At 42.4% G+C, this 17,743-nt stretch overlaps 1 protein-coding gene across 1 annotated transcript in view; it reads right to left on the minus strand.

Moving 5' to 3' along the window:
• MICU1 (mitochondrial calcium uptake 1) overlaps positions 1 to 17,743 on the minus strand; it is a 199,730-nt gene that overhangs the window by 139,922 nt on the left and 42,065 nt on the right. The gene's annotated exons all lie outside the window — the stretch shown is intronic.

The following is a 17,743-nucleotide window of genomic DNA, read 5'->3' on the forward strand; positions in this document are numbered from 1 at the left end:
TCCTGAAGATGAAACTCAATACTTTGGCCACCTAATGAGAAGGAAGGACTCACTAGAGAAGAGCCTGATGCTGGGAAAGATTGAGGGCAAAAGAAGAAGGGGACAGCAGAGAATGAGGTGGCTGGATGGAGTAGTAGGCATGAGCTTAAATGGACTCCGGAGGATGGTAAAGGATAGGAAGGCCTGGCGAAATGTTGTCAATGCGGGTTGTGATGGGTCGGACACAACTTTGCAACTAACAACAACAACAATACAAATTTTGGGTTGAGTTATATGAAGATTCCTCGGTTTTTATGTCATGCATAAGTTGGGCTTAATTCAAGCAAGGAATTCTATAACGAAGGAAGTACTGAATGGAAGAAAAAGTCAAGCTTGGAAACTGTGTGTTGCCTTAGCATCTGGACATTCATAAGCAATAAGCAACGTCCAAAGGTAACTGTTGAAATAGGTCACTGATCATTTAACAATATGCCACAGAGAAGTTTGCTGCAAAAAAAGCAGCATGCAATATAACACAGCAATAACTGAATGTTATCTATGTAATTTGAATAGCTCACCCTAAATGTTTAGGCACATGAACAAAAGTTGCAAGTATAAATCTTAAATTAGCAGGGTTGTTAAGGAAATCCACTCTAGTGTAGGTTGACTGTTATCTTGATTACTATTTTGCTAATTACTAACCTGGAGTTGACTGGGTATTTATTTATAGGGGGAAAATGTTTGGATCATACATAGTTTCCAATGTTGGATTTTCCCCCTTACCAAAGGGAGCCCCCTTGTGGAGTACTGTGAAGCTGTTACCATAGCAACTCCACTGTGCTGTACAGTAGAAGCCATTTTACAGCAGCACAGTAGAAGCCATTTTACAGCAGTACAGTAGAAGCCATTTTACAGCAGTACAGTAGAAGCCATTTTAAGGCACAATAGGCTATATCGTAACAGAATATACACCCCGAGGGGTGTTACAAGTGTCTTACTCCCACAGTATTTGTTCCCAGAGAGTAAGTCATCTGTGTACGAAGTTTGGTTGAAATTGCTCAAGGCGTTCCAGAGTTATGCTGGAGTATACACACACACACACACACACACACACACACACACACGCAGCCATTTATTTGTATATGTATGTGTATATATTAATTGATCTAATTGAAGTTTGAGTAAATTTTGTCAATGACAACTGCTTAGCAAAATGCAATAGATGTTTTTCTCTTTTACTATTTGCCTATGCAAATAATACTTTGAAAAATGCATCCTGCATACCTCTTTAAAGACGGATGTTGGAAGCCAATGAAGAAAAGGAGGTCCTTGATTATAGAGGATAATATAAATAGCAATAGCAATAGCAGTGGACTTATATACCGCTTCATAGGGCTTTCAGCCCTCTCTAAGCGGTTTACAGAGAGTCAGCATATTGCCCCCAACAATCTGGGTCCTCATTTTACCCACCTCGGAAGGATGGAAGGCTGAGTCAACCTTGAGCCGGTGAGATTTGAACCGCTGAACTGCTGATCTAGCAGTAGCCTGCAGTGCTGCATTTAACCACTGCGCCACCTTGGCTCTTGTAGGGGGGATAACCAAAGGACTATAATTTTGTACATATGAACAATAGAGAGAACAAAAGCAAGAACAGTGAGAGGCACCACTTCAAATCCAGAGAACAGAATGAGCTAATTAAGGAAAAAAATGATAACTCTACAACATTTCTGTGGATGATGATATTGGGGACAACCCTTCCCCATAGTGACAAAAACAGGTGACCACAGAAGCAAACAAAAGGAAAACAATTTTGCAATAAATTTAGCAAGCACCCAGGATGTGGCAGAGAATCAAATTTACTGAGCCAATTGAGTACAAGGCTATCAAACTGTTTTCCCCTCAAAATTAGGCATTTATCTGCTCATCGACTTAAGAAAAATCTTACAAGAATAAAATCACTGATAAAAAGGAAACAGAAAGTCAAGGAGACATGTTTTAGAACTTTTCACCTGTCCCATGAAATCAACTTTGTGTCAGGGTTCCAAATAGCATCCAAAAGTAAATCAGAGTCCAAGGCAAAGCAAAGTTCCAATTTATTAAGAGAGCCATGTTGGCACATCTGGGAAAACCTGAATCTGAAAGCTTCCAGGTTTTCCCCACCTAGTTGAAAGTTCATGATCTTGCCCCCACACCCACAAATCCATCACATGGTCCAATCTCCCATTGCCATGCTGGCAGTTCCACCCATCCAGTTCCGGTCCGATGCAGAGGTGCAAAGACAAAGGATGACCTTGGCTTTCTAGAAGGAATTTTGTTTTGGCTACATACTCCTTATAACCCCTCCTCCCATTTTCCCACAGTAGAAAATACATAGTAGAATAATAGAAAGTGTGGCAGGCCAAAGATCCAAAAGAAAAGATGGCAGTTTGATTTCTTTAAAGAGATTTACAAAATGATCATATTTAGCGTGGCACGACAAAACCGCGCTCGACTAAAGCGCGCCCGATTAAACCGTGTCACTGACGTCATCAACAGGGCGACAACAGCGAGCGCGGAGAAAGGGCGCTTTAAATAGCGCTTTGAAAGCAAGCCGATTCAAATTAAGGTAAGGGTTAGGTTTAGGGTTAGGTTTAGGGTTAGGTTAAGCGTTAGGGTTAGGGTTAGGTTAAGGGTTAGGATTAGGGTTAGGTTAAGGGTTAGGTTTAGGGTTAGGTTTAGGGTTAGGTTAAGGGTTAGGTTAAGGGTTAGGTTTAGGTTTAGGGGGGTTAGGTTTAGGTTTAGGGGTTAATTTTAGGTTTAGCGTTTACAGCGTGCTTCTGTCTCCGCGCTGTTGTCGCCCTGTGATGACGTCAGCTACGCGGTTTCGTCGAGCGCGCTTTAGACGAACGTGGTTTTGTGGTGGAACCCATATTTAGGTGAGTAGCTTTTCGTTAAAAAAAATTGCCAACAATGATGTTTATAAACATATACTGAACTGCTATAGGTAATCCTTGACTTACAATTACTTGTTTAGCAGCTGTTCAAAGTTACAACAGCACTCAAAAAAATGACAACTGGTCCTCGCATTTGCAACCAATGCAGCATTCCCATAGTCCTGTGATCAAAATTAAACCAATTGGTAATTGGCTAATATTTATGATGGGTGCAAGCATCCCGGGAGTCATGTGATTGCCATTTGCAACCTTTCCATCAGGAAGTAAAGTCAACAGGGGAAACTAAATTATCTTAACAACCATATAATGATTGCAGAGATTTGCTTAATAACCGTGGCAAAAGAGGTCATAAAATTGGCTGTGACCTTTTGGCTTAACTCTGGTCTCAATTGTGGTTGTAATTTGAGAGCCATGGTGGCACAGTGGTTAGAATGCAGTATTGCAGGCAAATCCTGCTGACTGCCAGCAGTTCGATCCTGACTGGCTCAAGATTGACTTGGTCTTCCATCCTTCCGAGGTCGGTAAAATGAGGGCCCAGATTGTTGGAGGCAATAGGTTGACTCTGTAAATTGCTTAGAAAGGGGCTGTAAAGCACTGCGAAGTGGTATATAAGCCTAAGTGCGATGGCTACAATATTATAAATGGATATAGCTTGAGTCTGAAGCATCACAAGAAAACGATAAAATCATCCAGAAACATGAGCTCAGGCTCAGTTCTTTCAAAAGTATCACCTTCTCCACTGAAAAAGTACATACAGGTGAAACTCGAAAAATTAGAATATCTAATTTTTCAAGTTTCACTTGTACATTCAAATTCCATATTCATTTAAGAGAGAAGAGCCGAAGAAGTGGGATATATCCTCAAAAATGGAAGAAGGGAATAAGATGAGCAGTTCTGGTGCTGCTAACTCCTGATCAGCTTTTGACAGCTATTCTATGTGACAGACTTGAAAGTACTAATGTATTCAAGCAAAGTTGGAAACCCGAGGGAGATACTAAGCCATTCAGAAATGCTGCCCGTGGTCTTTAAAATACAAAATCATTGTGATGAATGCAAATGAACTGATGCAGGTCACGATAACACAGCAGCACATCATATGCATCTTTAAAATGGGCGAAGCTTCTGCTGAATAGCATTATTATTAAGTTTCCTGGTTATTGAATGAAATTCTTTATGCAACATTCAGGAAACAAATTCTATTAAATTCGTTATGCAACATTCTGGAAAACAAATTCTATTAAATCCCAGGGAAGGGTAATCAAACAGAAGTCACATTGTTACAATCTTATCTTGAGTTTCTTGGGAGTAACTCTCACCAGCACAATAAGTGCTGAGTAGATACGGCTAGGACTACAACGAACCTATTCATGGTTACAGAGAAAGTGGCTCTGTTCAATTGGTACAGCAAAAAAAAGAAGAGACATGTGCTCATTTAAATGCTAATTAGGAAAGAAGTGAGAATTTAAAAGACCACAATGAGTTCATTCCATTGTGATACGAACTTGGTAAAAAGCATCCATAACAGAGACCTAAAACAAGATGGATTAACATCAACAGGTATTGTGGGCCCAATTGGTAAAAGGAAACTCAGGACCATATGTTGTGACTCAGCAGATGTCTGCTGTGAGTCTTTTCGGAATGCAATGATTAACGATGCAGCTGGGGCTCGTTAGTGGGGTTTTGGAGATAAAAGGATGGATACTGCCACGCCCTAGTCGCAGGAGTCAACGTTCCTTCGTGTGTTCCTGGGTTCGTACAACATTGCTTGTTACACTTGGATAAGTGCTTTGGTGTTTTCTGTAACCCTGATTCGTGGAGACTTTGGAAGAAGTACATTGCTTGTAAGAGTTTTGTTTTGTATTCTTGTCGGAGACTTGTATTTATGTTATTTTTGGGCTCGAAGCCAGTTTGAACTGAGAACTGATAAAGAAAGACTTCCTTTTAAGTTTGCCTGCCTGCGTTTGTTAAGAGCCGTGAAGTGGGGGGACAGAACACCATATTGGCTAGAAACATGCAGAAGAGGCCTTCATCCTGCAGCGGATAGACCAGGGATGGCTAACTTTTTTGTCCTCACGTGTCGAAAGTGTACCCATAATGCAATGTGCGCGTGACCCCACCCCTGCGCCCTTCCCCCCTGTGCATGTGCACGTGACCCCCGCACGGGCCCTATGCCCCATTTTGGGCCTAGCAGACCTCCCTGCAGCCTCTTGGGACCAAAAACAGGGCAGAGGCTCCCCGTGCATGCGCATACACCCCCTGCCTCTCCTCTGCACATGCGCGTGCGTCTCCCACATGCGTGGCAGAGAGCCAAAGATCAGCTGGTGGCAGGAGGTGAGCACGCATGCGCGTTGGAACTGAGCTGGGCGACAGCTTGCGTGGCCACAGAGAGGGCCCCGTGTGCCACCTATGGCACAAGTGCCATAGGTTCGCCATCACAGGGATAGACAATGGCTAAAATGATGATAATAATGATGAGCGAGTTCATATATGGATATGAATACTGAATACTATCAAAAACAAAATAAAATTGTGGTTTCCCTTCTACACAAAGCTTAGTGCTGCTGATCTTCTGTACCAAAATCCACCTTATATTCCCCACTGAAACGAGTTATACCAGTTATACCAATTGTATCAACTGAAGAAGCTTCTTGGATGAGAAGCAAAACATCCTAAAAAAAAAACCAGAAAGTCCAGTTGCCTCTTGAAAAAAGCATCTTTGGGACAACCATGACCTGGATGACTGAGAATCTCCTTAGACATTAAGTTGAGTTATAATAACAGAGTGTAAAAAGGATTAGAATCTTTAGTAATGTGCTACAGAACATTGACTAAAACCTAATATTGCTTCAAAGTACAACATAAATAGATCACGACTGATTATATACCATAACATCAAGCTCGTTAATTTGCAGGAAAATCTCCAGGATGCTCTGTTACCAATGGCCCTTCAGGTCATCCAACAATGCCTCTATCACCCCTATAATCAAGACCATCCTGCTATCATCCTCTTCTCTTTCTTTCCATCTTTCCTAACATTATAGACTTCTCAAAAAAGCGGAGTCTTCATATGATGTGTTCAAAATACAAAAACATAAACCTGGACGTTCGTCCTTCAAGTGAGAACTCTGAATTGACTTCTTCTATGATCTATTTCAGTGTTTCTCAACCTTGGCGACTTGAAGTCCACAGGACTTCAACTTGCCAAGATTGAGAAACACTGATCTATTTGCTTGTTTTCCTGGCTATCAATTCTTCTCCAACAGCAAAATTCCTACCTAACATACTTATAAATAACATTTTATTTATATTTTATATAAATAAAATAACGCAGCATCTTACTCCTTAACACTGAAAGTCAAAATTAAAATTAGCTAAGTAGAGGGAAAATACTCATACTATTGTACAGGTGGTCCTCAACTTACAATAGTTCATTTAGTGACCATTCAAAGTTATAACAGCACTGAAAAAGGTGATGTGACCATTTTTCACACTTATGCAGCATCTCCATGGTCACATGATCACCATTTGTGACCTTCTGACAAGCAAAGTCAATGGGGAAGCCAGATCCACTTAACAATCAGGTTATTAACTTAACTGTAGTGATTGACTTAACAACTGTTGCAAGAAAAGTCGTAAAACAAGGCAATAATCCAGAGGTGGTATTCAGCAGGTTCTGACCAGTTCTGGAGAACCGGTAGCGGAAATTTTGAGTAGTTCTGAGAACCGGTAAATGCCACCTCTGACTGGCCCCGCCCCCATCTATTCTCTGCCTCCCGAGTCCCAGCTGATCGGGAGCAAATGGGGATTTTGCAGTATCCTTCCCCTGCCACGCCCACCAAGCCATGCCACGCCCACTAAGCCACGCCCACAGAACCGGTAGTCAAAATTTTTGAATCCTACCACTGCAATAATCACTTCACAATGTCTCACTTAGCAACATGTTGGGCTCCATTGTGCTGGTAACTCGAGGACTACCAGTATAGGAAGTTTTAAATTAGATGTTGAATGGATGGTGCAATAAATCAGTAATATAGAAATAAACTGTACTGTAAAGTCTAATAATGTAAAATATTGATAGGTTACAATTAATAGTTCAGTCATACATGACCAAGAATTGATGGAGCAACACAGCCATGTTGCTCATGGAGACCAAAAATTAGTTGTTTGAACACGGGTCACAACTGTTGTGCTAAACTTTACTACATTGGGTAATAAAGTGTTTCTTATCCAATAGGAAGAAATTAACATAAAATTTCTCAGACTGGCATGGAGTACATAAGAACAAAGGAAAAATGAGTTCTTCAGGGATCATGATAGGAATAGCAATGTAACAACACCATGGAGAATGGATTCAACTGAACAGATAAACTAGCTATAGATTATTAAATCTCCCATGTACATAAGGCAACCTACTGAATCGAAATCATTACGTTGAAACGGGAAGATCATTGAATGGATGTAATTCTCTGCTTTCCCCCCTGGAGTGATTAAATCATACTTACGTAGTTTTTGCAATGAGGCCTTACTTGTTCCAGTGTTCAGCATCTAAACACTTTCTGCTGATAATTTTCTTAGGTAGGTTGAGTGAATTGGATGAAATGTAGGAAATTCCCACCACCACCACCTAAAAATTACTTTTATTCAAGAGAATTGGAATTTGTTGAACAAAAGAAATGGAGTCAACCCAACTGGGGAAAAAAATGGCATTTAAGCCAATAATTGAAAATTAATACCAGAGCTCTTACATCAAATCTCACACGACCACTGTCTAGACTCAGAATTACATCAGATACGCATTTTGGAGCTTGATACACTACTCTTATAAACATATACAATTTCCAACAGCCTATAATTAGGATAAGGGCCGAACTGGGATCCATAAAGCAACTGAGCCAAGGATTCCACTCTAAACAGCTTTAGAGTTGCAGAGATACATTTCTGTTTTTTTTTCCCCTATGGGAAAAAAGAGTAGTTGAAAACTTAAAACAGAATAAAGAGGTTGGAAGGGACACTTTGGAGATATACTAGTCTAAGAGTGTCAAAATTGCGGGCCGAAGGCCAGATATGTTACATGCTGGCCATGCCCACCCCTGGTTTAGTGAATGGGTGAAAAGTCACAATATGTCATGTGATGACAAGAGTTTGACACCCCTGTTCTAGTCCAATCCCCTTCTCCTGTATTTCTGCCACCCGTGCTTTTCCCAATCTCTCCAGGTCCCGTCCCCCGCACACACTAGGTTTCTCCTGCCTTTCTGCTGCCCGTGCCTTCCCTGATCTCTCCCGTTTCTCCTCCCAGCGCACCCTAGCTCTCTACTGCATTTCTGCCACATGTTCTTTCCCCGATCCCCCCCCATTTCTTCTCCCAGCGCACCCTAGCATTCTCCTGCCTTTCTGCCAGCCGTGCCTCCCCCGATCTCTGCAGGTTCCCCCTCCTTTCTCCTCCCATTTTTGCCACGGAGAGGCATCTGTGGATGGGGGGGACCTGCGGAGATCGGGGAATGCCCCTCCTCCTGCCTATGCGTGACAGAGACCTGAAGACCAGCTGGATGGTGGGAGGTGCGCACACATGTGCGATGGAGCTGGGCTGGGGCAATGGCTGGCATGCCCACAGAGAGGGCATCCTAGGTTTGCCATAATTGTTTGCCAGTCTCTTCTTGAAACCTCCAGTGATGGACCATCCACAACTTCTAGAGGCAAGCAGGTCAATTGTTCTCACTGTCAGGAAATTTCTCTTTACTTCTAGGTTGGATTTATTTTTAACGATCTTTCACCTTTACTTTTTATTCTGCCCTCAGGTGCTATGGAGAAGAGGTCAACCTCTTCTTCTTCTGTAACAGTCCACAGGACTTCAACTTGCCAAGGTTGAGAAACACTGATCTATTTGCTTGTTTTCCTGGCTATCAATTCTTCTCCAACAGCAAAATTCCTACCTAACATACTTATAAATAACATTTTATTTATATTTTATATAAATAAAATAACGCAGCATCTTACTCCTTAACACTGAAAGTCAAAACTAAAATTAGCTAAGAGGGAAAATACTCATACTATTGTACAGGTGGTCCTCAACTTACAATAGTTCATTTAGTGACCATTCAAAGTTATAACAGCACTGAAAAAGGTGATGTGACCATTTTTCACACTTATGCAGCATCTCCATGGTCACATGATCACCATTTGTGATCTTCTGACAAGCAAAGTCAATGGGGAAGCCAGACCCACTTAACAATCAGGTTATTAACTTAACTGTAGTGATTGACTTAACAACTGTTGCAAGAAAAGTCGTAAAACAAGGCAATAATCCAGAGGTGGTATTCAGCAGGTTGACCAATTCACCAGTTCTGACCAGGCCCTCAAGTCAGCTATTAAATCACCCCTTAGACCTTCTCTTCGTTAGACTAGGCAAGCCTAGTTCTTTTAATCATTCATTGTACAAAGGTGCTTTTTCAGGAGGCAACTGGATTTTCTTGCTTTTTCTTTTAAAGACGTTTCACTTCTCATCCAAGAAGCTTCTTCAGCTCTGACAGGATAGTGGGGAATGGAAGAGCTAAAGACCTATCAGAACTAAGGAAGCTTCTTGGATCAGAAGCGAAACATCTTCAATAGAAAAATCAAGAAAGTACAGTTGCAATGTTAAACAAGGACTACTTGTATCAAAGATCCCGACTCAATATTTAAAGTATGTTTTGCTTAATTTCCTGTTCTTTTATTGCACTGAAGCTTTTTGTATGTTTTAGCAAAGACCGCTTAGTTAGTCTTTTGGAAGTTTATTAAAAGCTGCTTTGCACACTAAGCTAAACGTTCTTTAGGTAATTCAGACCTTAAAATATATTTTAAAATCTGGAAGATTTGGCTGGATGCTGGGATTTTTTACTTTAGATCAGGTATTGATGATAATGAATTTTAACCATTTTCTGTGTTTTATTAGATAAATCCCATTGTGCATTGCCAATCGCTGGCAGCATTATAACTACAACGTTTACTGATATTCTGATGTCGACAAGTGGCATTTTCAGCTTCTGAGTCACTTAATGCATTTGACATGAATACTTATCCAATTTAATGAGAGAGAAAAGCCCACAATTAGAATCAAAATCAATTTCACATGCACTTTAAAAGAATGAATGAAATAAGGAATTGGATATACCTATTTTCTCTAAAGTTGTTTTAAACCTAATATAAAAAATGACAATAGATTTTAGATTTAACAAAAAAACACCAATATTTCAGACTTAATGGATGATTTGTAAAGAATAACTGAGTTTTTGTATAGAAAAGGATTGTTATTAGAAATGTTTGTTTAACACTTTGTTAAAACAAACACTGTATTTTGCAACATTTTAATGTTATTAAGTTCTGGGGGGGGGGAATAATTGCATGTGTTAATTTGACCTTGAGACAAGATATAGTAATTTTGGATGTTTATATTCTTTTGAATGATGTGTGCCTATTACATGGAATGTGCAACAGCACAATCAAAAATGATTCCCTAAGCCCCTTTTATGGATAAAAGTCCAAACTTTTAACATTGCAGGGATAAATTAATGAGGCCAGATGTCTGTAGATTGAAGAGCTGATGTTGTTACTTGTGACTCATAAACAAGTTCCTAATAGAGGTGGATTATGTATAGGTTACAGTGAAATACAGCGGTGTTTTATTAAAACGGTTGTGTAAAGCTTAATGTACATACACAGATACATATGAAAAGCTCTTGTCTGGAAGTTATGCTGCTCTTGTATCAGCCCCCAGGAAGATCAAGACCACTTCACAGGTTCACTGTGGGGGTCACAGTGTTGTGACCTGCCACTGGCCAGCAGAACAGGCAACAGATTCGGACAGTGAGTAGATTGGGGAGGAACATGGGCCAGTCCTGGAGTCTGGAGAAGTCTCTGATGAGGGTTCTGTGTCAGAGGTAGCAATGAGGCCATCTGACAGTTATCAGCTACCTTCGGAGTCAGATATCAGTGAGGCAGAAGAACAGCTGCAGCCTGTTCCCAGTGTGTGCATGCGCAGTTGCCAGAAGAAGGGAACAGCTAAGGAACAAGGGCCAACTTGGGAGTAAGGCCACAGGTGGATGATGAATGGCCCCTCCCATAGGGAATTAAAAGAGGAGCGAAAGGGGAGTGGAGTTTGCAGGAGACAATTAGTTCGATTAATTGGTTCGTGACTCTCCGAGACTCCTTGCCACGTTTTGCAGATATCAGCCTGACAGCTCTCCAAGCCAAATAAACTCTGTGACTGTACATCCTCCCTTGAAAGACTTTGCTGGATGTGAATGAGCAAAATTCACATTAACTTAATAAAAAGGGTATTTGTCAGGACAAGGAGTCTGCTTCGTGGTCTGGGGAAGCCTAGGTTAGGACACGCACTTAATGACCCACCTAAGAGAATATTTAGGAGCAAGAGCCCTCAATGACTCTCTGCCTACCCGCCTAATGAGTCAATCCATTCAAAAAACAATCCTGGAGGACAAATATTGGGGTTCTCCTAACCAACTTGCTCAAACTGAAGAAGTTACCTGGATGAGCGTTTCAAACCAAAAGGAAAAGATGTCCAGCTGCCATGACTGAACTTCCAGATAATTCTAACTAAGGGGTGTCAAACACAAGGCCTCCGGGCCACATCCGACCCGCGATGGATCTCGCCCACAGGGCCATCCTGGAAAATGTAAGGGCCCATTCTGCATCACTTCAGCTAGGTCTATTCACATTGCCTTGGCCCCGTCTACCCAATGGGGCTGCCCTTGAAGAGCATCCGGCGACTTCAGTTGGTACAGAACGCGGCCGCGCGAGTGATTGTGGGTGCACCGCGGTTCACCCACATAACACCTATCCTCCGCGAGCTGCGCTGGCTACCTGTCGATCTCCGGATGCGCTTCAAGGTGCTATTAGTCACTCATAAAGCCCTGCATGGTAGTGGATCTGGATACTTGAGAGACCGCCTCCTGCCAATCACCTCCCTGCGACCAATTAGATCACACAGATTGGGCCTCCTCCGTATTCCATCAGCCAGCCAGTGCCGGCTGGCAACTACAAGGAGGAGGGCCTTCTCAATAGTAGCTCCGACCCTTTGGAACGAGCTCCCCGTGGAGATTCGTACTCTCACCACCGTCCAGGCCTTCCGCACAGCCCTCAAGAACTGGCTAGCCCGTCAGGCCTGGGGACAAGGATAGCCGCCCCTCCCGAATGATGAATGTATGTTGCTTATTACTTTTATTATATGTGTCTATGTTACTGTTTGTACTTCCCCTCCCTGATTTTATGTGAGCCGCCCTGAGTCCCCTCAGGGAAAAGGGCGGCCTACAAATGTTAATAAAAAATCAAAAAAAAAAAAATCAAAAAAAAAAAAATCAATGCAAAGAAGAAACATCAGGCCCGCGTGGCTTCGGCCCAGTCTACCCAGTGCAAGGAGAAAACATCAGACCAGAGTGGTTTCAGCCTGTCTACCCAATGCGGAGAGGAAACATCGGGTCAGTGTAGCTTCAGCCCGGTCTATCCAGTGCGAAGAGGAAACATGCCAGCAGTTTGGGGAATGGCGTCAAGCTAGCCAAGCCCACCTAGTTGGCTACGTCCAATGAGTGGCATGAAGCTGGCCATGCCCACCCATTCGGCCATGCCTACCCAGTCGGTCACGCCCACCCGTTCCCCCGAGATCAACCACAGTCCTTAATGAAATAGAGTTTGTCATCCCTGCTCTAACTGGATGACTGAAAATCCTCATCAACATGAGCCCTGATATATTGTTCTTGCTCTTGTATCATTTTCTCTTTGTGATATTTTTTCCTCTTTTTTATGGCTTTTTAGGTTTTTATTACATAAATAAAGCAACAGCAACAACGTAGGACCATAGAATGATGGAGCATTGAAGTTATTAAAATGTTCAGCATTAGAATTAGGAAAAAGAAAACCCACAGGTGTGCTGGATAGCAACTTTAAAAGAAGCATTTTGAAGAACTAAAATCAGGGTCTCCATTCAATCTGCACTGTTTACTTTCATGGGTTTAAACTCTTTTATATAGCATTTCAATACATTATTCAGTGATTTTTATTTTCTCCCTAATTTGCTCCAGGGTGAAGCAAGGGAACATGCTGTGCAAAGAGGTTTCTAGTCCAAGTGATCACTCAGCATAGCTTCCCAAGAGATTGAGAAGGCAGTGACCCATTAGAAGGATTTCTGTCTAAGCAAAGAGAAGAACCAATATTTAGCAATTAATAAATATACGTGTAGTGCTTTATTATGTTCAGACAACCATGCCCCTAAATATTATTCTTCAAGTCTATTAATTTTCCCATTGCCTCCTTACCGCTGAGAAAAGTGATCAGCCAAAGTCACTCAGTTGGCTTTGTGCCTAAGGCAGGACTAGAACTTCTAGTTTCCTGATTTCTAGCCTCTTAGCCACTATACTAGGGGTGTCAAACTCAAGGCCCGGCGGCTGGATCTGGGCTTAGATCTGGTCTGTGGGGCCACCCTGGAAACAGTGAAGGACTGGCTCATAGTGTCTCTGCCAGCAATAATGGGCTCCCGAGCTCCGTTTTCAGCTGCAACGTTCTCCTGCAACCCTTTGCCAGTGAAAACGGAGCTCAGGAGGGCCGTTTTGGTTGGGAGAACGCTTGGGCCACCACAAGCGTCAACACGAGTGATGTTCAGCTGGCCATGCCCACTCTGGCCCATGGCCCTCTGAGGTCAAACACAACCCTGACTGAGTTTGAGTTTGACACCACTGCACTAGACCAAACTGACTTTCCATTCACATCTAGAGGGTGGTTATTAGTAGTCCCCATTCTTATCACAAAGGCAAAAGAAGTAAATCTTGCACTAAGCAGGAGGTAAGACAAACAAAAGATAGGCACCAGTCTCCGGTCACATCAAATCACAATTAATCATAGGCATCAGAAGACAGCTTGACCTGAGGACCTGGCAAGAACTCCTATGGCATCTTAGGTAAAAGCTAAACTGTCAGGTGCAAAGAATCAGGACGGTCCATTAGATTGCAGCATAGAAAATTTATTCATACGCCTATACGCAAAAATCTAGTCAACTGAAGTTCAACACTAAATTGGCTCCAGAAAAGGGTCAACAGAATTCAGGTTGGACTTTGATTGTTTGCGGCCGTGACCCGTCAAAAGCGCGAACGTCATAAGTGCGCCGACAACACCGTGGCGCTAAAACCGCGATTTCAAAAGCGCGCCGACAACAGCGCGCCGACAGAAGCGCGATTTCATTTAAGGTAAGATTTACAGTTAGGTTTAGGGTTAGGTTTAGGGTTAGGTTTAGGGTTAGGTTTAGGGTTAGGTTGAGGGTTACGTTACAGCGCGCTTCTGTCGGCGCGCTTTTGTCGGCGCGCTTTAGGGCTAATTAGTCGCTCATTCGTCGCGCGGTTTTGTCACCGCGCTTTAGACACCGCGGTTTAGTCAGGCGCACTTTTGTTGTGCGCGCATTTGTGGTGGAACCGTTTGCGGCAACATAAAGATTCTAAGCTGATGATGTGCTTAACTCCACCCCTTCTCCCCAGTTTTCTCCTACATCAGGGGTATCAAACTCGATTTCATTTAGGGCTGCATCAGGGTTGTGTTTGACCTTCGGGGGCTAGAGTGGCTGTGGCCAGGGTAGGCATGACCAGCTCGATGTCACTCATGTTAGGGGCCCCTGTGGTGGCCTGAGTGTTCTGTCAGAGAAAACAGGATCCTGAACTCTGTTTTTCGCTGGCAGAGGCACTGTGGGTTGGTCCTTTGGGTTCCACCACAAAACCGCGGTAGACAAAAGCGCGCTCGACGAAAGCGCGTACGTGACGTCATCAGAGCGCGACGAAAACATCTCACTGTGATCGATAAATGTAAAAATAAAGCAAAAACCTTACCCTAACCCCCCCAAACCTAACCCTAAACCTAACCCTTAACCTAACCCTAAATCTAACCCTAAACCTAACCCTTAACCTAACGCTAAACCTAACGCTAACCCTTAACCTAACGCTAAACGTAACCCTAACGCTCTAAACCTAACCCTAACCCTTAACCTAACCCTAACCCTAACCCTAACCCTTACCTTTATGTGAATCGGCTTGCTTTAATTTTATTTTTATTTCAATTTTTAATTTTTTGCGTCGCGCTGTGATGACGTCAAATGCGCGCTTTCGTCGAGCGCGCTTTTGTGGACCGTGGTTTTGACGGGTCACGGGTCCTTTGTTGTCTCTACGGTGGCCCTGATGGCCAGATCTAAGCACCCGGGGGGGGGGGACGGATGTGGCCCCTGGGGCTTGAGTTTGACACCCCTGTCCTACATAAATCACACTGTAAGCTAGATACCAAGGAGGGGGAAATTAAAGCTGTGTGTCTTGCTTCCCCAAAAGAAAGGAAACAAACTTAAGCCCAGCTGACTTCCAAACATAGCAACAAGAACTTTCCCTTTTTTTTAAAAAAATTATAGCCTTAATTAAATCCTTTTTTAAGTGTAGGGCAAAACACGCATATCCTTAGTAATTATTTGGAGGGGTGAAATCCAACCCAGTAACACATGTTCATTTTAATGTGATTGGAATCAGTTCAAATAATTACTTAGGAGCCGAACAAGAAACACGGAGATCCTGAGTTCCAGTCCTCCCTCCCTTAGGTATGAAAGCTGAGGGGACTTGGCGTCAGTGAGACTCACTCAGCCCAATCGCTTCACGGGATCATTACTGTGAGGGAAAACAGGAGGCTGGAGCATTATGCACCCCTATGTGAGTTCACCCAAAATAAAGGTGGGATATAATGCTAATAATATGTAACTATCTCACATTTTGTAAATATCATTGCCTTCAAACCAATCTGCCTTGGAGAAAAACAATAAACTCAGCCTGTTTCACTAACAGCAATTTCCATTCTGATTCTTTCAAAGTGCATCCATTTCTCCGAGGTGAAAGTGGTTTACCAACTTACAGTGTCACATCTCAGCAGGGTTACTGTTTAATAGAACAGTGCAAAAATTCAGCTACACAAAGAAAAATAAGTAGATTATAGGTTTCTACCTCTTACTCAGTGCATTTCATCAGAGTGGATACACTCCAAGACCCCTCCCTTAAATATTGGCCCACTTGGGCCTTTCCTGTGTGGTCCCCACCCTTTGGAACAGCTAACACCCACTACTCACCACTGTCCTAAAAAAAGACAAGCACTCTATTCATCTCCATTTCTAAGCTGAAGAGCCAGCGCTGTCCAAAGACATCTCCATGGTCGTGTGGCCGGCATGACTAAATGCCGAAGGCGCAAGGAAGGCTGTTACTTTCCCACCAAAGGTCCCTATTTTTCTACTTGCATTTTTACGTGCTTTCGAACTGCTAGGTTGGCAGAAGCTGGGACAAGAAACGGGAGCTCACCCTGTTACGCAGCACTAGGGATTCAAACCGCTGAACTGCCGACCTTCTGATCCACAAGCTCAGCATCTTAGCCACTGAGCTACCACATCCCTTGTATAAAGCTGTAGAATCTTGCAAATCTGAATGGGTTTCTATTCCTCCTTTTATCTTCTGGTGATCTAGGAAAAGGATTGTCTTAACAGTTTTCTCACATTATTTTGTTGGTCAAATTTTTTAGTCCCTTTTACCTGACCATTGCTTTGGTAGTAGCTATTCCTTCTGTTCCTCAAGGACATGAAGTTTTCCCTCTATAGGAATTATGGTTCCACCACAAAACCGCGTTCGACTAAACCGCGCTCGACGAAACCGCGTAGCTGATGTCATCAACAGGGCGACAACAGCGCGGAGACAGAAGCACGCTGTAAACGCTAAACCTAAAATTAACCCCTAAACCTAAACCTAACCCCCCTAAACCTAACCCTAAACCTAACCCTAAACCTAACCCTAAACTTAACCCTAAACCTAACCCTTAACCTAACCCTTAACCTAACCCTAAACCTAACCCTAACCCTTAACCTAACCCTAAACCTAACCCTAACCCTTAACCTAACCCTAACCCTAAACCTAACTCTAACCCTTAACCTAACCCTAAACCTAACCCTAACCCTAACCCTAACCCTAACCCTAACCCTAACCCTAACCCTTACCTTAAGTTGAATCGTCTTGCTTTCAAAGCGCTATTTAAAGCGCCCTTCTTTCTCCGCGCTCGCTGTTGTTGCCCTGTTGATGACGTCAGCGACGCAGTTTAATCGGGTGCGGCTTAGTCGAGTGCGGTTTTGTCGTGCCACGAGGAATTATAGTTCAAGAGCAGAGAATTCTATGCATTCAGAATATCTTAGGTTATAATTATGGTGTCTCCCATCAAAATAATTCAAGATAGCATGATTGAGAAAGACCTAAGCATAAGATCTTGGTAAATGATTGAGAATTACAAAATGATAATAGTTCAATATTTAATTCAAATTACATTTGAACAATTTAATCCTTTCAATTCTCAGATTAGACTAGTCTTCTCCAATCTGGGACATCCAGATCGCTATACTTAGAAAATTAATGCCACACATAGTATTAAAAATGATTTTAACTGTTCATAAAATCTACTAGCAGGAGGGGAAAAAAATAAAACCAAAAAGGATTGTAATCAATGAACCTATTTTGAAGCATTCTGAAGAACTATAGTATCAATGGAACAAAATGTATAAACTTACAAAAACAACAAATACTGTAATTAACTAAAGGGCAAAGAAGTAAACAGATGCCCAATATTGGATTTAGTCAGTGATTTATTATGATTATGCTAAAGATGGAGGGAAAATTGGTTAAGGGCCAGGTCTATGCGAATGAAAGATGGAATTTCACAATACAGATGGACTAAACAAACGAATCATTTGCTAGACAGGACATGATTTTGATGAATTTTTATCTATCTCTGCAAAGGAA

The sequence above is a fragment of the Thamnophis elegans genome, chromosome 15, assembly GCF_009769535.1.
Source record: "Thamnophis elegans isolate rThaEle1 chromosome 15, rThaEle1.pri, whole genome shotgun sequence".
Classification (NCBI taxonomy): domain Eukaryota; kingdom Metazoa; phylum Chordata; class Lepidosauria; order Squamata; family Colubridae; genus Thamnophis; species Thamnophis elegans.